This window comes from Meriones unguiculatus, chromosome 5, assembly GCF_030254825.1.
Source record: "Meriones unguiculatus strain TT.TT164.6M chromosome 5, Bangor_MerUng_6.1, whole genome shotgun sequence".
In the NCBI taxonomy this organism is placed as follows: Eukaryota; Metazoa; Chordata; class Mammalia; order Rodentia; family Muridae; genus Meriones; species Meriones unguiculatus.
The window spans coordinates 24,703,014-24,728,818 of NC_083353.1; positions in this window are offsets into that span (position 1 = coordinate 24,703,014).

Here is a 25,805-nt window from a genome sequence, read left to right on the forward strand (position 1 = left end):
ATGTCCATTCTCTTTGCCTTTCTGGATAGGGCTTGAGCAATTTATCAAGAGTCCTCCCTCTTGATTAGTTTCTTTAGATATACAGATTCTAGTAGGTTTATTCTATATTATATGTCTATATGAGTGAGTATATACCGTGTGTGTGTGTGTGTGTGTCTTACTGTTTGGGGGATAGCTCACTCAGGATGATCTTTTCTAGATCTCACCATTTACCTGAAAATTTCATGATTTCCTTCTTTTTTATTGCATAGTAATATTCCATTGTTTAGATGTACCACAATTTCTGTATCCATTCCTCCACTGAGGGGGATCTGGGATGTTTCCAGCTTCTGTCTATTACAAATAAAGCTGCTACAAACATGGTTGAGCAAATGTTCTTATTGTGTACTTGATCCTCTTTGTGTATATACTGAGGAGTGGTATAGCTGGATCTTGAGGAAGTACTATTCCTAGTTTTCTGAGGAAGTGCAAGATTGCTTTCCAGAGTGGTTGTACAATTTTACATTCCCAAGAGCAGTGGAGGAGGGTTCCCCTTTCTCCACAACCTCTGCAGCATGTGTTGTTATTTGAGTTTTTCCTCTTAACCATGTTGATGGGTGTAAGGTGAAGTGTTAGTGTCCTTTTGATTTGCCTTTCTCTGATGGCTAATGAGGTTAAGCATTTCATTAAGTTTTTCTCTGCCATTCGATAATCCTCACTTGAGAATTCTGTGTTTAGCTCTGTACTCCATTTTTTAATTGGATTACTTGATTTGTTCCTGTTCAACATCTTCTTTTTTTTAATTTCTTTTTTTTCTTATCAGTTACATTTTATTAACTCTGTATCCCAGCAGTGTCCTGTTCCCTCATACCTTCCCAATCCCACCCTCCCTCTCTCATCTCCACCATGCCCCTTTCCATGTCCACTGATAGGGGGGACCTCCTCCACATTCATCCTATCCAGTTTTTTTTTTCAGGTATCTTCAGGACTGGCTGCAAAGACCTCCTCTATGGCCTAACAGGGCTACTCCTCCTGAAAAGAACACCAACAGCACAGGCTCTAAGAGCAACAATCAATAAATGGGACCTCATGAAACTGAAAAGCTTCTGTAAAGCAAAAGACACTGTCATCAAAACAAAATGACTGCCTACAGATTGGGCAAGAATCTTCACCAACCCTTTATCTGACAGAGGGCTAATATCCAGCATATATAAAGAACTAAAGAAGCAAAAAAACAACAAACCAAATAATCCCATTAAAAAAATGGAGAATGGAGCTAAACAGAGAATTCTCGAAAGAGGAACATTGAATGGCAGAGAAACAGTTAAAGAAATGCTCAACCTCATTAGCCATTATGGAAATGCAAATCAAAATGACCCTGAGATTTTACCTTACACGCATCAGAATGGCCAAGATGAAAAACTCAAGTGATAAAACATTCTGAAGAGGTTGTGGAGAAAGGGGAACCCTCCTCCACTGCTGGTGGCAATGTAAACTGGTTCAACCACTTTGGAAGTCAATCTGGTGCTTTCTCAGAAAATTAGGAGTAGTGCAACCTCAAGAACCAGCTCTACCACTCCTAGGTATATACCCAAAATTTACTCAAGTACACAACAAAGACATTTGTTCAACAATGTTTGTAGCAGCTTTATTTGTAATAGCCAGAACTTGGAAACAACCCAGATGTCCATCAATGGAGGAATGGATAGAGAAATTGTGGTATTTTTACATGATGGAATACTACTCAGCAATCAAAAAGGAGGAAATCCTGTTTAACTTCTTGAGGTACTTATATATACTGGAAATTAGTCTTCTGTCAGATAAAGGGATAGTGAAGATCCTTTCCCAATCTGTAGGCAGTCATTTTGTTCTGAGGACATTGTCCTTTGCTTTACAGAAGCTTTTCTGTTTCATGAGGTCCCAGTTATTGATAGTTGCTCTTAGAGCCTGTGCTGTTGGTATTCTGTTCAGGAAGTTGTCTTCTGTGCCAATGAGGTCATTTTTGTCAAAAATCAGGTATCCGTAAATGTGTGAGTTTATTTCAGGGTCTTCTATTCAATTCAATTGATCCACCAGTCTGTTTCTGTGCCTGTACCATGCAGGTTTTATTATTGCTCTATAGTACAGCTTGAGATCAGGGATGGAGATACCTCCTGAAAATCTTTTATTGTAGAGAATTATTTTAGCAATTCTGGGATTCCTGTTGTTCCAAATGAAGGTGAGAATTTTTATTTTAAGGATGTAAAGAATTGTGTCGGTAATTTGATCGGAATTGCATTGAATCTGTAGATTGCTTTTGGTAAAATGGCCATTTTTAATATATTAATCCTGCCAAGCCATGAGTATGGGAGATCTTTCCATCTTCTGATATCTTCTTCCAATTCTTTCTTCAGAGACTGAAAATATTTTTCATACAAGTCTTTGACTTGCTTGGTTAGTTTCAGACCAAGGTACTTTATGTCCTTTGTGGCTATTGTGAAGGGTGTTGTTTCTCTAATTTCTTTCTCAGACCTTTTGTCTTTTGTATACAGGAAGGCTACTGATTTTTTTGAGTTAATTTTATATCCAGCCACTTCGCTGAAGCTGTGAATCAGCTGTAGGAGTTCCCTAGTAGAATTTTTGGAGTCACTCAGGTGTACTATCATATCATCTTGTATTTCCTTGTTCTCTTTTAATTGTCTAAATGCTCTAGGAAGGATTTTACGAACAATGTTGAAGGGATATGGAGAGAGTGGGCAGTCTTGCCTTGTCCTGGATTTCAGTGGGATTGATTTAAGTTTCTCTCCATTGAGTTTATTGTTGGCTATAGGCTTGCTGTGTGTTGTCTTTACTATGTTCAGGTATGTGCCTTGTATCCCTGATCTCTCCAAGACTTTCAACATGAATGGATGTGGGATTTTGTCAAATGCCTTTTCAGCATCTAAAGAGACTACCATGCATTTTTTTCTTTCAGTTTATTTGGTGGATCACATTGATGGATTTCCATATATTGAATCACCCCTGCATGCCTGGGATGAAGCCTACTTGGTCATAGTCGATGATGTTTGATGTGTTCATGGATTTGGTTTGCAAGTATTTTGTTGAGTATTTTTGCATCAATGTTCATGAGGGAGATTGGCCTGAAATTCTCTTTCTTTGTTGGGTCTTCAAAAGGTTTAGGTACCAAGGTGACTGTGGCTTCATAGAATAAGTTTGGTAGTGTTCCTTTTGTTTCTATTTTGTGGAATAGTTTGAAGAGTATTGGTGTTTGCTCTTCTTTGAAGGTCTGGAACCATCTTGCCCTGGGCTTTTTTTTTTTTTTTTTTTTTTTTTTTTTGCATGGGGGACTTCTGTTGACATTTTCTATTTCCTTAGGGGAAGGGCTATTCAACTGATTTACCTGGTCTTGATTCAGCTTTGGCATGTGGAATTGGTCAAGAAAATTGCACATTTCATTTAGATTTTCAAATTTTGTGGCATATAGGCTTTTGAAGTAAGACATAACTATTGTTTGGATTTCTTTGGTGTCTGTGGTTATGTCCCCCTTTTCATTTCTGATTTTGTTGATTTGGATAGTGTCTCTCTGCCTTTTAGTTAGCTTGGTTAAGGGTTTGTATATCTTTTTTTTTATTTTCTCAAAAGTACAGCTCTTGGTTTCATTGATTCTTTGAATTGTATTATTTGTTTCTAATTTATTGATTTCAACCATGTGTTTGATAATTTCCAGCTGTCTACTCCTCTTTGGTGTGTCTGCTTCTTTCTATTCTAGGGCTTTTACGTGAGCCATTAAGTTGCTTGAATGAGATGATTTGAATTTCTTCTTAAAGGCACAGAGTGCTATGTACTTTCCTCTTGGCACTGCTTTCATTGTGTCCCATAAGTTTGAGTATGTTGTGCCTTCATTTTCATTGATTTCTAGGAAGTGTTTAATTTCTTTCTTTATTTCTTCTCTGACCCAACTGCCTGATCAAGCAAGGCTTTCCCTGAATCCTTCATATGTAGAGGAGGAACATAGCTCCTTCTCAAACTTAGGATCCTGCTTTTCTAGTAACAGCCTGGGGCCTAGGCCTTCGACACTTTTTGTAGGGCTCTGAGTTACAGTGAAATTAAGAGAGCTCCTTCTCCAAAACCAAGAATATGTTTGGGAGAATTGGTCATGCTCTGGTGCCAGGACATTTGGGGAGGGTTCACTTCTGTTCCTGAGACCTCCAACTCTTCTCTCCACATAGGGCTGTTGTTTTCAATTCCAAGGCTGCAGTGGGCTAGATCAGAAAGTTTTTGAAATACCCTGTGTGTTCCCCTTAAGCAGCACTGTTTAACTTCCTTGTGTGTTTATTCTACAGTATGCTTGTTTCTGCTGTCTTCATAAACATCCCCCATTTCCTTCTATTTTTACCTGGAAGTAGTGGAGACAATGTTCTTCTTAAGAAGCTTGCATGGCATGAGACCTCTCTACCCAAGCTTTTATCTTTTCTTCCTTGTATTTTACCAGTCTTTCTCATCCCCTGGTACATTCCCTTCTGGACCCCGTCACTGAAGAATGATGTGCTGTTTCAGGACACTCATGTACTTAAGAAATAATTTTGGATATATATTTTGTTTATTTATTTAAAGTTTTCATTCTCTATAATATCTCTACAGTCCTAATTTCTCTCTCTGATTTCACATTCTGCTTCTATGATATAGGAAATAACTCCAAGTTTTAAGTTCTGTTTGCAGATGCCCTCTCTCCATTATTCATTTGTATATACTTTTATGTAGTGCTGTTTAAGTGTTATTGAGGCATTCTGATATGTTTTTAATTAATTAATTAATTAGTTATTTTTCTTTACATCCCAAGCACAGATTTTCTTTCTTCTTCACCTCTTAGTCCTTCTCTCTCACCTTTCCCCAGTAATTCCTCCTCTCCTATTCTTCAGAAAAGGGAAGGCCTCCTAATGACAACAAGCAACCTTGGCATTTCAAGTTGCAGTTGCCTAGGCACAGCTTCTCCTATTGAGGCCAGTCAATGTGATCCAGTTAGGTAAAGAGATTCAAAGGCAGGCAACAGAGTCAGAGACAGTTCCTGCTCTAACTATTAGGAGTCTGACATGAAGACCTTGCTACACAACTGTTGCATGTGTGCAGCGGGTCTTGGTCCTTCCAAGGCATACTCTCTTTGAGCTTTTATTGGCCCAGGTTAGTTGATTCTATAGGTTTTCTTGCGGTGTCTTTGACCCCTCTGCCTCCTACAATTCTTCTTCCTTTTTTTCCATAGGAATTCCCAACTCCACCTAATGTTTGTCTGCATGTTTTTGCATCTGTTTCCATGAGTTAGGGGGTGAAGCCACTCTGATGACAGTTATGCTAGGTTCTTGTCTCTGTACAGCTTATAGGCAGGATGACATCTTGCCTGCTTAGAGGAGATAGCTTGTTTAGGCTCCATAGGTCCTATCACAAGGGAATCTTAGCCAGAGTCACCCTCATAGATTCCCGGAATTTTCCACTGTACTAGATTACTGCCTGTGCCAGTGCTACTCCTCCATCCACAATCCACTAACTCCAGTTTTCTTTTCAGCCATCCTCCACACACTTCTCTCCTATTCTCCTTTCAACCCCTTCTTCCACTGGATTCCCCATCCATATCCACCACAGATATCAGATGTCTCTTTTATTCTACCTTCTCAATGAGATTCAAGCTTCCTACCTTGAGTACTACTTGTTACTTAGCTTCAGGTCCAAGGACGAAAGGAGTTTCTCAGCTGCAGAGGTTCTGCAGGTGTTCGTGGAATTGAGAGAGTGGATAAGGCATTTTCCACAACTTGTGACATAGTTTTTGTGGCAGGAAGCAGACATTAAATTATTCTTCAATGTCATTTTGTGTGTGCACTTCACTGATTCTAGTTTTGCCAGAAACCAAAACGGAATATGAATGACTACAGAGCCAAGGCAGACCTTTCTGATCATATCCATTTGAGAGATAAATCTAGACCATGGGACTTCTTTGTTCAAAAGAAATATTAGTATCTGGTGGTTCAAAAACACTTACACTTGAGAGGTCACTTTGAGTTAATTTTGTGGGAGTTTTAAAGTTTGTCTATAATTTCTTTTTTTCCTTGTTCTTTATTCTTCCCTCTTACAATACATCTTGACTGATTCCTCCTTTTCTTCCTCTTTTTTCAACCCCCATCCCTTCTCTGCAATATTCATTGCTCCTCCATTTCCCTTGAGAAAAGAGCAAATCTTCAGTGATATTAGCTGAACAAGGCATACCAAAATTCTATAAGACTATGCATAAACCATCGTATCAAGGTTGGACAAAGCAACTCAGTTGGAGGAAAAAAATGTTGACATCCAAAAGAGTCAGAGATACCCTACTCCAACTCTTAGGAGTTCCACAAAAACCCCCAAATCAAACAACCACAGCATGTACACAGAAGACCAAGCTCAGACCCATGCAGGCTCCATGATGTTGCTTCAGTGTTGGTATAATGTTCTTTTAAAAAGTATATGCCTTACCCTTGTTAATTCAAATGCTGATTTCTCCACCCACAACTCTCTGGTTTCAATTTGGATATTGCATTGTGATACTCACTATAAGCATCCTGTCCCAGCTCTTGTGTAAACAGGACACAAATAAAGCAGCTGGATACAATGTTGTGTAATGGGAGGAGCCAGAGGACAGGAAAGAGGGGAGGAGCTAGAGAACGAGGAGGAGCTCGAGGAGAGGGGTGCTCTAGGAGAGCAGAGTGGGAGGAGAGCTTGGAGGACTTGGAGCATGAACCAGACCTAAGATTTCACAAAAAGCAAGTATAATGTGGGAAATCTAAATGTTAGGAAACTGAGGGCATGGAGGTTTAGGAGGGAGTAAATATTGCCCAGCATTGTGTTCTAGGTTAACTAAAAACCCAGTCTCTGTGTGGTGATTTGGTTTTACAGCTGCTGAGGATTAACAGCAGCAATACCAGAAGTTAAACCCATAGTAAATATTAATAACTTTATACAACAAATGGCGCCCAACTAATCTAAGAATCCACACCCTTTAAATCATACTTTATCATAATTTGGTGGGGGGAATAAGCTCCCAGTGATGTAAACCAAACTTAAAATCTAAAAACTCTCAGGTCAGTTACTGTCTCTTTAAGAGAGACTCTTAAACAGGCCTTGGAGCAAAAGGCAGCCTACTGTGGGCAGACCTGAGACTTCCCTAACAAAACTAGCTGCCACTACAGTCTAACAGGATGGAAGAAACAATAAAACAGATTTCTTGGAGCTTGGCTGATAATCTATTCTATGGTTTTAAGACTGAAATAAAGGAAAGTCTAGAAATTGTAACTATGCTTACATTCATAGTCCTCAATTTAACCTTAATCATTGCATTAGCCTTTTATGTCTTCTCGAAGGCAAAGGCTTTAGAAAAGATACTGGAACAGCACAAAGAACAACTAGAACAACATAAAGGAAAAAATGAAGACTGGAAACAGGACCAAAAACAAGAGATACAAAAACTTACAGAACGCAATCAACTACAGGAAGATAGGGCAGAGGTTTTAGAAAAGATACTGGAACAGCACAAAGAACAACTAGAACAATATAAAGAAAAAATTAAAAGTTGGAAGAGAAGCATAAAACAAGAGATTCAAGAGATTATTGAACAAAACAAACAACAGGGAGATAGGTATGAAATATGGGTGCAGACCTTAAGAGAAGAGTTTAGAATACTAAGTAAAGAAAATACTCAGGTAGAGGCAAAAGACAAAAATAAAGAAAGCCAACCAAAGGTGTTTAGAAAACCAACGTTGGCTTATCCAGTCACTATACAGCAGAAACCAGCAGATGATGATCATCCACTGAATTATCATGAAGCTGAATGGCGCCCTGTGGAAGTGCTAGATCTGAGGAAATTTAAGGAAAGTGTTACTAATTTTGGAATGCATTCACCATTTGTAAAACAAATGTTGACTTCCTGGTCAATCAAAAGTAGAGTAATCCCCAAGGATTGGGAGGATATGGCAAAGGCAATATTAGAACCTGGGCCATATTTACAGTGGCTATCATGGTGGAGAGAAGAGGCTAGAGAGATAGCACCCAAAAATAGAGCCAGAGGTGTTGGTGTTTCTAAGGAACAGCTGCTTGGTGATGGCCAGTATGCTGACACAGAGATACAAGCTGTATATAACGAAGAAACCTTAGCATTATGTCGCTTAGCAGCCTGAAATGCTTGGGACAAGGTTGAGGAATCAGGAAAAAGGCTTGAGCCATTCTCCCAGGTCATACAAGGTCCAAGTGAAACATTTACTAACTTTTCACAAAGATTGACTTCAGCTGTGGATAGAAGTATATCAGATCCACTAGCTAGAAAAGCACTAATAGAATCTTTAGCTTTTGAAAATGCTAATACTGAATGCAAAGAGGCAATAAGGCCATTAAGAGCAAGATCTGCTCCAATAGACGAATGGATTAGAAATATGATTGATATTAGACCTCATTCACCCAATTTGACCTTGGTAAGAGAAGCTACCTCAAAAGACCTTGGGAGATGTTGTAATTGTGATGGGCGAGATTACTACAGAAGAAATTACCAGGAAAACCAATATAATTCAAGAAGGGAGCCTATGCTTCCTAGAATATGCAGAAGATGTGGCAAGGGTCGTCACTGGCCTAGTGAATTAGAGCATTCATAGATAAATGGGGTAATCCTTTATCAAAAAACGCCCAAGGGGGCCTCTTGCAGGCCCCAGAACAGGACAGGGATACTCCTCCACAAGAAAATTAAACACCACTGCTCTGGGAATAAACATTAAAAACTTGGACAGTGAGGCCAAACCAGATTCTATAGATAAATCAAAAAACCAGGAGAACAAAAAACAAATATATTGGCAAACCTCTATAAATGATCAAAGGCCAAAGTTAAAGATAATTTTAAATAATATTGAAATTGAAGGCTTGGTAGATACTGGGGCTGATGTCACAATTCTTACTTGTAAATCCTGGCCTCCAAATTGGCCACTTCAGGAGGTGGATATTCAATTCCAAGGAGTTGGGAATTTATCTAAAGTGAAACAAAGTGTTAGGTGTTAAACGGCTTAAATGTATAGGACCAGGAGGTCAAATAGGAAAACTAAAACGATACGTGGCTGAGATAGCCATAAACTTATGGGGAAGAGATCTGTTACAACAATGGAAGACCCAGATTAACATCCCCCCAAGTTCTGAGACAAGCCAAAAAAGAGGTAATACTCCTGATAAAGAAGCTAAAATTATTAAAAAAATGTCATCAAAAACAGTTTCAGACTGTCCAGGCTGTCCATAAACAAAATACAGCAGAGGCCGTCTCTTCAACTGCCTGTTAGGAAGCCACTGCTAATAAAATTCCCACAGCCTTACCACTGAGGTGGTTGGCTAACCAACCTATATGGATTGAACAATGGTCTATGAGTAAAGAAAAATTACTGGCACTAGAACAGCTAGTCCTGGAACAGCTGGAGGCTCAACATATAGAGGAGTCCAACAGCCCTTGTAATTCTCCGGTATTTGTCATCAAAAAGAAATCTGACAAATGAAGGATGTTAACAGATCTAAGAGCAATTAACAAAATTATTCAGCCAATGGGATCGTTACAATCTGGAATCCCACTGCCTTCCTTGTTACCTAAAGAATGGCCTATTATAGTGATTGATTTAAAGGATTGCTTTTTCACAATTCCTTTACATGAACATGATAGGGAAAGGTTTGCTTTCTCAGTACCCACTTTGAATAGAAGATGTCCAATAAAGAGGTATCACTGGAGGATCTTACCACAGGGGATGTTAAACAGTCCTGCTTTGTGCCAATATTTTGTACAACAACCGTTGGAGGTAATTCGTAAGCAGTTTCCTCAATCCATAATTTACCACTATATGGATGATATTTTATTAGCTGATTCAGATATGAAAACCTTAGAAAATATTTTTGATAAAATAAATAGAACTTTGCCTTGTTGGGGATTACAGATTGCTCCCGAAAAAATACAAAGAGGAGATTCTATTAATTACCTAGGATATAAAATAGGTCTACAGAAAATTCGACCACAAAAAGTACAAATTAGAAAAAAACAGCTAAGAACTCTTAATGATTTTCAAAAATTGCTGGGAGATATTAACTGGCTACGGCCTACCCTTGCTTTAGCTACTCAAGAGATAAGTAACTTATTTCAAACCTTACAGGGTGATAAGGACTTAAATAGTCCAAGAACGTTACCAGCTGAAGCTGAAAAGGAATTGGCTCTGGTAGAAAGGAAATTACAAGATGCATGTATAGACCGTATTGATCCAAAGAGGGCCTGTATTTTGGTTATTTTGCCCTCCACTCATTCTCCCACAGGAATTCTTATGCAGAGGGAGGACTATATTTTAGAATGGATATTTTTGGCACACAAACAAAACAAAAAACTAAAAACCTATATAGAAAAGGTTTCTGAATTGATCCTAAAAGGAAAAATGAGACTTCGTCAACTGGCTGGAATAGATCCAGCTGAAATTGTGGTGCCCTTTACCAATGCTGAGATTTTGTCATTATGGGCAGACAACGAATATTGGCAAAGAGCTTGGTGTGAATTTTTGGGAGAAATCAACAACAAATACCCAAAAAGCAAGCGACTTCAGTTTATAAAAAAACCAATTGGATTCTCCCTCATATAGTAAAAGGAACTCCAATTTCTGGAGCTCCCACATTTTATACAGATGCCAATAAATCAAAAAAGGCAGGTTATAAGTCAGAAAATCTGAGTAAAGTGGTGGAGAGTCCATATGATTCAGTTCAAAAATCAGAATGATATGCAATTCTCTTGGTGTTATCAGATTTTCAGGACTCTCTTAATATAGTCACTGACTCTCAATATGCAGAAAGAGTTGTTCTGCATATAGAAACTGCTGATCTAATTCAGGATAATTCAGACTTAACTTCACTCTTCCTTCAATTACAACCAGTAATCAGAAATAGAAATAATCAATTGTATATAACACATGTCAGATCTCATACAGGTTTACCAGGTCCTCTAGCACAAGGCAATGATGAAATTGATGAACTATTGATAGGAAGCGTGTTAGAGGCCTCAGAATTTCATAAAAAACACCATGTTAACAGCAAAGGTTTAAAAAGAGAGTTTTCTATCACTTGGCAACAAGCCAAAGACATTGTGAGAAAATGCCCAGCTTGTTCTTTATATAGCCAAACTCCACTCCCTGCAGGAAGTAACCCTAAAGGTAACCAAAGAAATGAAATTTGGCACATGGACGTGCTTTATTTTACAGAGTTTGGTAAATTGAAATATGTGCACCATACTACAGACACATATTCAGGGTTTCAGTGGGCAACAGCCTTAAGCTCTGAAAAGGCTGATTCAGTTATTACCCATTTATTAGAAGTGATGGCAATTATGGGCATACCTAAACAATTTAAGACTGATAATGCTACAGCGTATGTCTCTAATAAAATGGAAGGATTTTTTACATATTACAAGATGAAGCATGTCACAGGTATACCTCACAATCCTACTGGTCAAGCAGTTATTGAAAGATCCAATCGTACTTTAAGGGACATGCTTAACAAACAGAGAGGGGTATTAAAAACCCCCAGAGACAGATTACATAATGCTTTGTTGACCTTAAATTTCTTAAATGTTAATGAACAACAAACAACAGCTGCGGAGAGACACTGGGTTATAGAAAAAACTGCTGAATTATGTCAGCCTATATATTTCAAAGATACCCTAACTTCACAGTGGAGAGTGGGGAATGTGTTACGCTGGGGAAGAGGTTTTGCTTATGTTCATGCAGGAGAAGAGAAATTATGGGTTCCTTCAAAACTAATAAAAATCAGAAATGACAGTGGAAGACCACCGGAAGACCTTAGCCACTCAGAAGAGGAGAGAAATCAAGATCAAACAGAACAGGTAACATAAATTGATAATCCCTTTACCTGGAAATACCTCTGAAACTGACAGACATAAAAAATGTCTCCAGTCAGAACTCCATCAATACTTGGCCAGTAATTCTTGGCTATAATATCCTCAAAATGTATTATGCTAACCTTTTAATTTGCATAGATAAAATTGGCTTACATTTTAGTTTCATCCTGCACCTCTCATACATTTATAATTTTAGAACTCTATAATGCTTGTGAGAAATTATATGTTTGCAGAACAAAAGAACTAGACAACAGAGATGCTAGAGCAAACCTAACAGAATCATTCTTCAGCATGTTGAGAAACTGACACATCTGTTCCAGCATCTTGCACGTTCCAGCATTCTGCTTGTACCTGCCTCAACTTCTTCAACTGCCGTTTCACATCAAAGCCTGCTCCCAAAAGAACTTTGAAGAAAGCCACTAATTTTAACTGGTCCAGCATTGTGGACTGTTCCAAAAAAGACTTTTATTAAGCCTGAAATTTCTCAACATTCAAATGTTATTGGACCACAAATGTTATTACTTGCTTAATTAACCATTTTTATTTGGGCCCCCTATAGGATTTCTACATGTCCACAATGTCAGCTAGAAGAAACTCATGAGAATGGCGTCCAATTTCCTTTAAAGGGGGCTGGGTATGTTTTTGGTTGTTTGATATGGCTACAAAATTTTATTGTCATTGGGAGATGTTTATTATTAATGGTCTTATTCCAAGTGAAACAAGGAATATACAGGGATATTTTATAGAAATAGAAAAAGGGTAGATTATTGAATCTACTCAACTTAAGGTTTTATTTGTTATTCACAAATAAGGTTAATTTTAACTCTGGTATAGGATTTTGCATATTGATGCAAAAATAAGTATTTTTAATACATTGGTATAAGCTTTAGTATATTGATAAAAAGTCAAGGTTACTTCCAATATTTTTAAACTACTATTAAAAGTTGGTTAGGATATTAGGTATACAAGTTAATTGTTAGTTATTCAACTCAAAGTCATGTCAGACACTAGTTTAATTTGTCACAGGAGTATATCTTGTAGGTTTGACAGATAAATATGATTTTGTATACAAAGCGATTACATAAAGATAGGTAGTCTTCAAAAACTTCGGAGACCTACAGAATATGGCATTTAAAATGTTCTTATTATTTTAAAGATTCTTTGACAATGAGACAAGTCATTTCCTGGCAGCACCCCACCTACCTGAAAGAAGATAATGAGCATCAAAGAACCTCCATATGGAGATGGCTTCAAATGTGGCAAACAAGCCACTCGGGTAAAGAAAATACCCTCGCTTCACAACAGACAAATTCTGCCTAAAATGGGCAAGCTTAAATGCAGGACAAGTCAACTGCCAAACTCTGCCAAGACAGGGTAAGCAAGTCCTAAAAAGTTCCTGCTTCACGTATATGTCTGTCAAAATATTCTGAGCCAGAAGGCTGAAGATGATGCTCCAATGTTATAGAGAGTTATGGGTGACTAACTGTTCAGCAGCAAACTGTCTCTGTCAATTTTTTTATTTTTTGGAAGCTGCTAACATGCACTTCCTATTTACTCTCATAACTAATTTTATTCCGTCTCAAGTCTCTGATGGGGTTGAAGAACAAATAATTACAGTACCACATTTAAGCTTAAGTTGCTTAGAAATTAAGAAATCTTTATATATATTTAATACCAATAAGGATAAAAGTTAATTTAAGTATAGAATTTTAAACTTATCAAGATAGATAGGATAATCAGACACTTTCTCCTAAGATACCCTCTCCATGTGCTAACTACACATGGACTAGACATTGCATGTGTAGATCTTACCTAACAGTTTTCATAATTTCATAATTATTGTTGTATTGAAAGAAAAAGAGCCTTTATTGGACTTAAAGGGGAAATGTTGGTATAATGTTCTTTTAAAATGTATATGCCTTACCCTTGTTAATTCAAATGCTGATTTCCCCACCCACAACTCTCTGGTTTCAATTTGGATATTGCATTGTGATACTCACTATAAGCATCCTGTCCCAGCTCTTGTGTAAACAGGACACAAATAAAGCAGCTGGATACAATGTTGTGCAATGGGAGGAGCCAGAGGACAGGAAAGAGGGGAGGAGCTAGAGAACGAGGAGGAGCTCGAGGAGAGGGATGCACTAGGAGAGCAGAGCGGGAGGAGAGCTTGGAGGACTTGGAGCATGAACCAGACCTAAGATTTCACAAAAAGCAAGTAAAATGTGGGAAATCTAAATGTTAGGAAACTGAGGGCATGGAGGTTTAGGAGGGAGTAAATATTGCCCATCATTGTGTTCTAGGTTAACTAAAAACCCAGTCTCTGTGTGGTGATTTGGTTTTACAGCTGCTGAGGATTAACAGCAGCAATACCAGAAGTTAAACCCATCATAAATATTAATAACTTTATACAACACTTCAGTCTGTGTCTTTTGGAGTATTTCATTGCCCTCCTTATGAATTCTCCTTAGTTGACTTATTAGGCCATGTTCTCGTGGTGTCCTTGAACTTTTTGGCTCCAACAATCCTCCGTCCTCCTCCTCTTTCTCCCGGCTCCCTGAGTTAACCCTAATGTTTGGATGTAGATTACTGTATTTGCTCCCTTCACTATGGGGGCTCCCCCTCTGATCACTATTGAACTAGGCAGCATCTATGAATATAGCAGAATATTGTAAGCTATCATTTCATTGACTTTTTTATTTTATTATTATTTTTTTTATCAGTTACATTTTATTAACTCTGTATCCCAGCCGTGTCCTGATCCCTCATTCCCTCCCAGTCCCTCCCTCCCTCTCTCATCTCCACCGTGCCCCTTTCCAAGTCCACTGATAGGGGGGACCTCCTCCCCATTCATCTGATCCTGTTTTATTAGGTATCTTCAGGACTGGCTGCAAAGCCCTCCTCTGTGGCCTAACAGGACTGCTCCTCCCTTCGGGGGTGGGGAGACCAAAGAGCCAGTCATTGAGTTCCTGTTAGAAATAGTCCTTGTTCCCCTCACTTTGGGAAACCAATTGGTTACTGAGCTACCACAGGCTACATCTGAGTGGAGGTTCTAGGTTATATCCATACATGGTCCTTGGTTGAATGTCAGTCTCAGAAAAGACCCTGTGCCCAGATATATTTGGTCCTTGTGGAGCTCCTATCCTTTCCCCATCAGACTAACTCCCCTTCTTTCTTGTGATTCCCTGTACTCTGCCAAAGGTTTGGTCATGAGTCTTTTCTTTGAAAACATTGCTAGTTAGAGTCTTTCAGATGCGCTCAGTAGACTCCTGTCATACATTCAATGCACATCCCATCTGTCTTTCTAAATGAGGATTGATCATCTTACCCCATGTCTGCTCAATTGATTATCTTTTTTAGGTGTATAGATTTCATTATGTTTATCATATCTTATAGGTCTAGATGAGTGAGTATATCCCATGTTTGTCTTTCTCCTTCTGGGATATTTCACTCAGAATGATCTTTTCTAGATCCCACCATTTGCCTGCAAATTTCATGATTTCCTCCTTTTTGATTGCTGAGCAGTATTCCATTGTGTAAAAATACCACAATTTCTGTACCCATTCCTCCGTTGATGGACATTTGGGTTGTTTCCAGGTTCTGGCTATTACAAATAAAGCTGCTATAAACATGGTTGAGCAAGCATCCCTTTTGTGTACTTGAATGAATTTGGGTATATACCTAGCAGTGGTATAGCTGGGTCTTGAGGAAGCACTATTCCTAATTGTCTTAGAAAGTGCCAGATAGCTTTCCAGAGTGGTTGTAACAGTTTACATTCCCACCAGCAGTGGAGGAGGGTTCCCCTTTCTCCACAACCACTCCAGCATGTGTTATCGCTTGAGTTTTTCATCTTGGCCATTCTGATGGGTGTAAGGTGATATCTCAGGGTTGTTTTGATTTGCAGTTCCCTGATGACTAATGAGGATGAGCATTTCTTTAAGTGTTTTTCTGCCATTCGATATTCCTCTGTCGAGAATTCTCTATTTAGCTCTGTTCCCCATTTTTTAAGTGGATTACTTGGTTTGCTGCTTTTCAGCTTCTTTAGTTCTTTGTATATACTGGATATTAGTCCTCTGTCAGATACAGGGTTAGTGAAGATTTTTGCCCAATCTGTAGGCAGTCATTTTGTTTTGATGACGGTATCCTTTGCTTTACAGAAACTTTTCAGTTTCATAAGGTCCCATTTATTGATTGTTGCTCTTAGAGCCTGTGCTGTTGGTGTTCTGTTCAGGAAGTTGTCTCCTGTGCCAATGAGTTCTAGGCTGTTCCCCACTTTTATTTCCACTTGATTTCGGTATCTTGTTTTATGTTGAGGTCTTTGATCCACTTTAACTTTGGTTTTCTGCAGGGTGATAAATATGGATCTATTTTCATTTTTCTGCATGTAGACATCCAGTTGGTCCAGCACCATTTGTTGAAGATGCTGTCTTTTTTCCATTGAATGGATTTGGCTTCTTTGTCAAATATCGAGTATTCATATGTATGTGGATTGATTTCTGGGTCTTCTATGTGGTTCCATTGATCCTCCTTTCTGTTTCTACGCCAATACCATGCAGTTTTTATTACTATTGTCCTGTAGTACAGCTTGAGATCAGGGATGGAGATACCTCCAGATGATCTGTTGTTGTACAGGATCGTTTTGGAGATTCTGGGTTTTTTATTTCTCCATATGAAGCTGAGAATCTTTTTTTCAAGGTCTGTAAAGAATTGAGTTGGTATTTTGATGGGAATTGCATTGAATCTGTAGACTGCTTTTGGCAGTATGGCCATTTTCACAATGTTAATCCTACCAATCCATGAGCACGGGAGATCTTTCCATCTTCTGATATCTTCTTCAATTTCTTTCTTCAGAGACTTGAAGATTTTCTCAAACAGGTCTTTCACTTGTTTGGTTACAGTCACACCAAGGTACTTTATGTTATTAGTGGCTATTGTGAAGGGTGTTGTTTCCCTAATTTCTTCCTCAGCCTTTTTGTTTTTGGTATATAGGAGGGCTTCTGATTTTTTTGAGTTGATTTTGTATCCTGCCACGTTGCTGAAGGTGTTTATCAGCTGAAGGAGTTCTCTCATTGAATTATTGGGGTCGCTCATGTATACTATCCTATCATCTGCAAATAGTGACACTTTGCCCTCTTCCTTTCTGATTTGTATCCCCTTGATCTCCTTTAGTTGTCTTATTGCTCTGGCTAGGATTTCAAGTACTATGTTGAAGAGATATGGGGAAAATGGACAGCCTTTTCTTGTCCCCGATTTCAGTGGGATTGATTTAATTTTCTCTCCATTGAGTTTGATGTTGACTAGAGGCTTGCTGTATATTGCCTTTACTATGTTTAGGTATGTGCCTTGTATCGCTGATCTCTCCAAGACTTTAAACATGAATGGGTGTTGGAGTTTTTCAAATGCTTTTTCGACATCAAAGGAGATGATTATGTGTTTTTTTCTCCTTCAGTTTGTTTATGTAGTGGATTACATTGATGGATTTCCTTATGTTGAACCACCCTTGCATGCCTGGGATGAAGCCTACTATGTCATGGTGGATGATATCTTTGATATGTTCTTGATTCGGTTTGCAAGTATTTTATTGAGTATTTTTGCGTCAATGTTCATTATAGAGATAGGCCCGGAGTTCTCTTTTTTGTTGGGTCTTTGTGTGGTTTAGGTATTAAGGTGACTGTGCCTTCATAGAATGAGTTTGGTAGTGTTCCTTCTGTTTCTATTTTGTGGAATAGCTTGAGGAGAATTGGAGTTAGCACTTCTTTGAAGGTCTTGTAGAATTCTGCGCTGAAGCCATCTGGTCCAGGGCTTTTTTTGGAGGGGAGACTGTTAATGACTGCTTCGATTTCCTTGGGAGATATAGGGCTATTCCGTCTTTCTACCTGATCTTGATTTAGTTTTGGTAGATGGAATCTTTCAAGAAAATTATCCATTTCATTTAGATTCTCAAATTTTGTGGCATATAGGCTTTTGTAGTATGACCTAATAATTGTTTGGATTTCCTCAATGTCTGTGGTTATTTCCCCATTTTCATTTCTGATTTTGCTGATCTGGATAGTTTCTCTCTGCTTTTTAGTTAGTTTGGCTAAGGGTTTGTCTATCTTGTTGATTTTCTCAAAGAACCAGCTTTTTGTTTCATTGATTCTTTGGATAGTTTTATTTGTTTCTAGTTGATTGATTTCATCCCTTAGTTTGATTATTTCCAGCCTTCTGCTCCTCTTGGGTGTATCTGCTTCTTTTTTTTTTTTTTTTTTCTAGGGTTTTCAGTTGGGCCATTAAGTTGTTTGTATGTGATGTTACGAATTTCTTCTTGCAGGCACTTAGTGCTAAAAATTTTCCTCTGAGCACTGCTTTCAATGTGTCCCATAAATTTGGGTATGTTGTGCCTTCCTTTTCATTAAATTCTAGGAAGTCTTTAATTTCTTTCTTTATTTCTTCCTTAACCCGGCTGTCATTGCGTAGTAAGTTGTTCAGTTTCCATGTGCGTGTCGGCTTTTTGTTGTTTCTCTTGTTGTTGATGTCTAGCTTTAGTCCATGGTGGTCAGATAGTATACAAGGGATTATTACAATCCTTTTGTATCTGTTGAGGTTGTGACCCACTATATGGTCTATTTTGGAAAAGGTTCCATGCGGTGTTGAAAAGAAGGTGTACTCTTTTGAGTTTGGGTGAAACGATCTGTAGACGTCTATTAGGTCCATTTGATTTAGGGATTCTGTGAGTGCTTTTATTTCCCTATTTGGTGTCTGTCTAGTTGATCTGTCCCTTGGTGAGAGTGGAGTGTTGCAGTCTCCCACTATTAAGGTATTAGGATCAATGTATGATTTAAGCTTTAATAATGTTTCATTTATGAATGTCGGTGCTCTTGTATTTGGGGCATAGATATTCAAGATTGTGATGTCCTCTTGGTGGATTTTTCCTTTGATGAGAATATAGTGGCCCTCCTTATCTTTTTTGATTAACTTGGGTTGAAAGTCTATTTTATTAGATATTAGGATGGCTACTCCAGCTTGTTTTCTGGAATCATTTGCTTGAAAAGCAGTTTTCCAGCCCTTTACTCTGAGGTAGTGTTTGTCTTTGTTGCATAGGTGTGTTTCTTGGATGCAACAGAATGTTGTATCCTGTTTCCTTAACCATTCTGTTAGCCTGTGTCTTTTTATTGGTGAGTTGAGTCCACTGATATTGATAGATAATAGTGACCAATGCATGTTAGTTCCTTTTGTAAAGGAGTCCGTGATCTAACCCTGTTTCATTGCTTGTTTTCTTTTCATTTTTGTTGGGATATTATCTGTATGCCCTGTTTTCTTGGGTGAATTTGTTTTCATTGGATTGGAGTTTTCTTTCTAGTATCTTCTGTAGGGATGGTTTGCTGTGTAGATATTGTGTAAATTTAGTTTTGTCATGGAATATTTTGTTTTCTCCATTTATGTTGATTGAAAGCTTTGCAGGGTATAGTAGTCTGGGTTGACATTTGTGATCTCTTAGAGTCTCCATGATACTTGCCCAGGCCCTTCTGGCTTTCATAGTTTCTGATGAGAAGTCTGGTGTGATTCTGATAGGTCTACCTTCATATGTTACTTGGCTTTTTTCCCTTGCTGCTTTTAATATCTTTTCTTTGTTCTGTAGATTTAGTGTTTTGACTATGATGTGACGTGATGTGTTTCTTTTCTGGTCTAGTCTATTTGGAGTTCTGTAGGTGTCTTGTATATTTATAGACATCTCTTTCTTTAAGTTGGGAAAATTTTCGTCTATGATTTTCTTGAAAATATTTTCTGGACCTTGGAGTCTGGAGTCTTCTTTTTCATGAATTCCTAATATTCTTAGATTTTGTCTTTTCATAGCATCCTTGATTTCTTGGATATTTTGTGATTGGAACTTTTCTGATTTTACTTTTTCTTTGAGAGAAGTATCCATTTCTGCTAGTGTGTCTTCACCTCCAGAGATTCTCTCTTCCATCTCTTGTATTCTGTTGGTGATGCTTACTTTTGTGGTTCCTGATCTTTTCTCCAAGTTCTCCAGCTGAAGGGTTTTCTCATTTTGTGTTTTCTTTATTGATTGTAATTCTGTTTTCATGCCTTGCACCATTTCTTTCATGTGTTTGAATTTGGATTCCTGTCTCTCTACAATGGCCTCTATTTCTTTTTTCATTTCCTTCTTATATGCCACTAATTTTTCCTCTACTTGTGTATCTATTTGTTTGGCTATGTTTGCCTGTGTTTCTTTAAGGATATTGTCTATTTCTTCTTTCTTTGCCTCCAATTGACTGGCCATCTCTTTGAAAGACTTGTTCATTTCCTCCTTATGAGCCTCAAATAATTGGGCAAGCATCGCTTTAAAATCATTTTCCTGTGCTTCTGCCGAATTGGAGTATCCATCAATTTGGGGGTTTGCTGGTGAAGTCATGATGTCCTGATTTATGTTGAAAGTGTTCTTTGCCTACCCCTGGCCATTGGCTTATCTGAAACCTTCCCTGTTTGTTTTTGGATTCTGCAGATCAGACTGGTGCTGTCTCTCTCTGGTGTCTGGAGAGTTCTTCAGGAAGCTGAGCACTCTCAGCGTGTGCTGAGGACTAGCTGTACCTGTGGGAGGAAAGTACACAGGCACAAACGGGGCAAATGCAAGCGTGTGTGCACGCGCGTGTGTGTGTCTGTGTGTGTAAGTGTGCGTGGAAATGTTTCTCGAGGGAAGAGTGATGGCTAATGTTGAACCCTTGAGTGTGTGGGAGGGGCTCTTCACTGTATATGTCGCAGGTGCTAAAGATGATAGCGGCGCAATTTCTGGCATTAACTGCCTAAACTCCTCAATCAGGCCCACAGGGCAGGAACTTCAATGTCCCTAGTGCCCCTCTGTTTCCCAAAGTGGGTATGTGGGTGGGAGGGGGTTCGATGCCTGGCTTCTGATTTAGAAGGACCCAGGATCTGGGGAACTGCAGATTCTCAAGGGTGCACTCACTTACAGGCAGGTCTCTTGGCATAGATCCTGGTATCCTGGGCTCTCTGCTCTCTGGTTTGGCCCTGCTTCTTTGATGTGTTCCGCCATTTCTGTGCTGCTGTCACTGCCAGGTTCTGAGGTCTTGCTGCAGCTGGAGATTTCAGGGTGGTCACTTCAGCAGGGATGGGGTAATCACGCTCTCTGTTCTCTGGTTTGGCCCTGGTTAGTCTTAAACTGGAGGGTTGTGGCGCCCCTCCAGTTCAGTGCTGCTCCACTGCCAAGTCCTGCTGTAACTGGAGACTGGGTCGCTAGTCCCAATGCTTTCTGGGAAGTCCTGGGGTCTCTTCACTGTGCTCTCCAAGACTGGGAGGCCCAGCGCCTGGTGTGTCCAGGTTGTATGATGTTTCTGCCTGGTTTTGGTGAGTATATAGTGTATTCTCTGTCACTGTGGGATTGGGCGGGCAGTACCGTCTGTGATGGCGATCCTGCAGAGCTAGTATGGTGTCTAGCAGATTCGCGCCCTGGGAGGATGGTGCAGCCGCTGCATGAATCTGGGACTCCGGGACACCTCATTGACTTTTTTTAAAAAATCAGTATTACATAGTTTAACACTAGATCTTTGAGGCATCTACCTTTGGGTTCCTGGTCATCCAGGAAGTTTCAGGCATGGACACTCTCTTATGGCTTGGTCCTCAATTTAGGCCAGTCATTGGTTACCCATAACCACAAACTCTGCCACCACTGCTGCAGCACATCTTACAGAGAATAGGTTGTGGCTAGAAGGTTTTGTGGCTGAGTTAGTGTCCCAGTCCCACAAGTGGGAACTTAACCTGTTTACCTGTTTATGTTCAGGTTCTATATACTCTATTACTAGGAGGGTTTTTTAGGTTCACCCTCATAGGTTCCCAGAAGATCCCATTGCACCAGGATTCTATGTTACCGCCTAAATGTTCAGAGACTCAAGTTGTCTCTCATTATACTCTCTCCCTCTGCCTCTTTCTCACTTTCTGTTTCTATCCCCACCATGCGCCCCATTACCTGTCTACCCTCAATATTTATTTTATTTCCACTTTCCAAAGATATCCATGCTATCCAACCTAGAACGCTTCCTTTTACTCAGCTTCTCTTATTGTGTGGATTGCAGTGTGATTATCCTACACTTGACAGCTAATATCTTCTTCTAAATACATATCATGTTTGTCTTTCTGTGTATGGGTTACCACATTCAGGATAATTTTTTTCCTAGTTTAATTCATTTGTGTGTGAATTTCATGGTCCTTATTTTATTCCACTAATTTATTTGTTCATTGTACATCACAATTGCAGGTCTACTACCTCTTCCCCATTCCAACCCTCCCATCCACTTTCACTATCCCCCTCCCCCTTCTTACTCAGAGAATGGAGTCTCCCTGCACAGCATACCAATCTGCATTGGCACATCAAGTCTCATCAGGACTAAGTGCCTCCTCTTCCCTTGAGGCAAGACAAGGCCCTGCTAGGGGAAAAGGATTCAAAGGCAGGCAACAGAGCCCAATTTAGAGATGCCCCACCTCTAGTTGCTAGAGAACCCACAGAAAGATCAAGCAGCCCATCAACTTTATATAATTCATAACTCGGGAAGATTTTTTTCAGTTCCATACATTTTCCTGCCTATTTCATGATCCTATTTTTTTTCTAAAACCTGAGTAATACTCCATTTTTAAAATATACCACATTTTCTTTATCCGTTCTTCCATTGAGGAATATCTAGGATATTTCCAGATTCTGGCTATTATGAATTAAAGCCATTATGAATATGGTTGAGCAAGTGTCCCTGTGGTAAGATGGAGTGTCTTTTGGCTATATGCCCAATAGTGGTATAGCTGTATCTTGAGGTCTCAATTACCAAAATTTCTAAGGAACCACCAAATTGATTTACATAGTGGTTGTAAAGTTTGCTTTCCCAACAAAAATGAATAGGTGTTTGCCTTTTTCTACATCTTTGCCTGTCACTTGTTTTGTTGATCTTGGCTGTTCTGACAGGTGCAAGATGGAATTTCAACTAGTTTTGATTGGCATTTCCCTGAAGGCTAAGGATGTTTCTTGTCCATTTAGATTTCTCTTCTGAGAATTCCCTGTTTATTTCTTTGCCCCATTTTTAATTGGATTGTTTAGTTACTGGTTGTCTAATTTATTGAGTTCTTTTTTAAAATTTGTATATTAGCCCTTCATTGCATGCACATTTGATGAAAATCTTTTGTAGGCTGCCATGTTTTCTAATTGATGGTGTCCTTTGCATTTCAGTATTCAAGGTACCATTTATTAATTGTTGATCTTAGTGCCTGCCTGATCAGTATTCTGTTTAAGAAATTGTCTCCTGTGTCAATGTGTTCAAGGCTGTTCCTTATTTGCTCTTCTGTCAGGTTCAATGTGTCTGTTTATATGTTGAGATTTTGTTCCACTTGGACATAAGTTTGTGCAAATATTGATCTCTTTGAATTCTTCTACATATATATATATATATATATATATATATATATATATATCCAGTTATATCAGCAAAATTTCTTGAAGATGCTTTCTTTTCTCATTGTTTCTTTTTAGCTTCATAATAAAAAAGCAACTGTCTTTAGGTGTGTGGATTTATGTGTGGGTCGATGATTTAATTTTATTTAATTGACATGTCTGTTTTTATGCAAATGCCATGAGATTTTTATGACTATGACTTTGTAGTGCAATTTGAAATCAGGGAGGGCAATAACTCCATAAATTCTAATATTGCTCAGGAATGCATTTAGCTATCCTGTTTTTGTTTTGTTTTGTTTTGTTTTGTTTTGTTTTTTGCTTTTCCATATGAAATTAAGTATTGACTTTCCAAGTTTTGAAAAGAATTGTGTTGAAGTTTTGATAGGAACTATGTTGAATCTATAGATTGCTTTTAGAAGGATGGCCATTTTTACTATGTTAATCCTATCCATTCATGAGCATGAGAGATCTTTCTGTCTTCTGATATTTCTTTAAATTTCATTTGCTAAAGATAAAGAAAAGTTCTGTAACATTTTTGTCATAGAAGTATTTTGCTTGCTTAGTTAGAGTTACCCCAAGATATTTTATATTATTTGTGGCTATTGTGAACAACTGTGTTGTTTTCCTGATATATTCCTCAGCCTATTTTTCATTTGTTTATAGGAGAGCTACTGGTTTTTGTTTTGTTTGTTTTTAGGTAATTTTGTACCCAGCCATTTTGCAGAAGGTATTTATCAACTGTAGGAGTTCCCTGACAGAATTTTTGGAATCTCTCATATATATTATCATATCTTTTGCAATTATTGACATTTTGACTACTATTTTTCCAATTTGTATTTCTTTGATCTCTTGCAGTTTTCTTACTGTCCAAGCTAGAACTACAAGTACAATATTAAATAGATATGGACAGAGGAGACAAACTTGTCTTGTTCCTGATTTTAGAGGAATTGCTTTGAGTTTCTCACCATTTAATTTGCTGTTGGCTATAGGCTTGCTGTAAATTTCCCTAATTATGTTTGTGTATACTCTGTGTATTTCTACTCTCCACAAGACTTTTATCATGAAGGGGCATTGGACTTTCTCAAAGCCTTTTTCAGCATATAATGATTTGATAATGTACTTTTTTCTTTCAATATATTTACATGGTAGATTGCACTGACAGATTTTATATTTTGTACCACCCCTGAATTTCTGGGATGAAGCCTACTTGAATACGGTGAATAATCTTTTTTGATGTGTTTGTAAAATTGATTTGAAATTATTTTATTGAGTATATTTTATGTATATTTATAAGGGAAGTTTTTTTATAATCCTCTGTCTTTATGTAATCTTTATGTAATCTTCGTGTAATCTTTGTGGTTTGAATATCAGGGTGACTCTGGCCTCATAAAAGAATTTGGAAATATACATTTGTAATATTTTGGAATAATTTGAGAAGTGTTGGTATTGGCTCTTCTTTGAATGTCTAATAAAATTCTGCACTAAAACCATGTGAATGTGCAAGTCTCTGGGTTTGGAAATTTTTGTGTTGAAATGTTTGTAGTTTATCCTCAGTTAAAAACAAACTCATGAAGGGACACATCATCTTGCCAGCTGAAAACTGACACATGAGAGAGCCAGTGATGTTTTGCTAGAAGCTGTCCTGTGCAAGGGGCATGGCATGTTCAGGTTGTAAAACAGCTTTGTGTGGGCTATGATAAACAGAAGCCCACAGACAGGGAGACATGCATTTGTATTGCTACTCATTGCTGGTCTTCATTTTTCTAAACTTTTCAAAGAGAAACACTGCAGAGCAGACAACTTCTTGTAGCAATCCAGCTGAGTCTTGCAGCTTTTGCTGACTCTGTTTTTTTTGGGAGTCTTGTTTTCTTTGCTGAATTGTGCCAATTCATGTTGTTGTTGGGTGTTGTCTATTGGATAGGAATGCTGGTATCTGGAAAGCATAGAGTGTATTTGCCCCAAGGAAATACTGCTAAAAAAGGTCCACAAAATCCTTTATTCTAAGAACTTTCTTTCTCCCCTTCCTATGATCAGTGGGATAGAAGGTAGGTAGAAGAATTTAAAAACCCTAAATAAACTAGGGTTTTGGAAAATCAAAGGGTACAGATTTTAATGACTGCCTCTGTTACAGATTATAGATCTATTTAAATTTTGTGTGTGTGCATGTGTGTGTGTGTCTGATTGAGACGTAGCTTTGGTAAATGGCATCTATTGGGAAATCTATCCATTTCTTTTATTTTTTTCAATTTTATGGTATACAATTTTTTAAAGTATGATCTGATTATTTTATGGATTTCTTCAGTGTCTGTTATGTCTTTTCATTTTTGATTTTGTTAATTTGTATATTCTCCCTTTGTCTTTTAGTTAGTTTGGATAAGGGTTTGTCCATCTTCTTGATTTTTTTTCAAAGAGCCAGGTTCTTGTTACCTTGATTTTCTTAAAAATAATGTTCTCGGGCGGAGCCAAGATGGCGACTAGCACACACAGTTTCTGAGC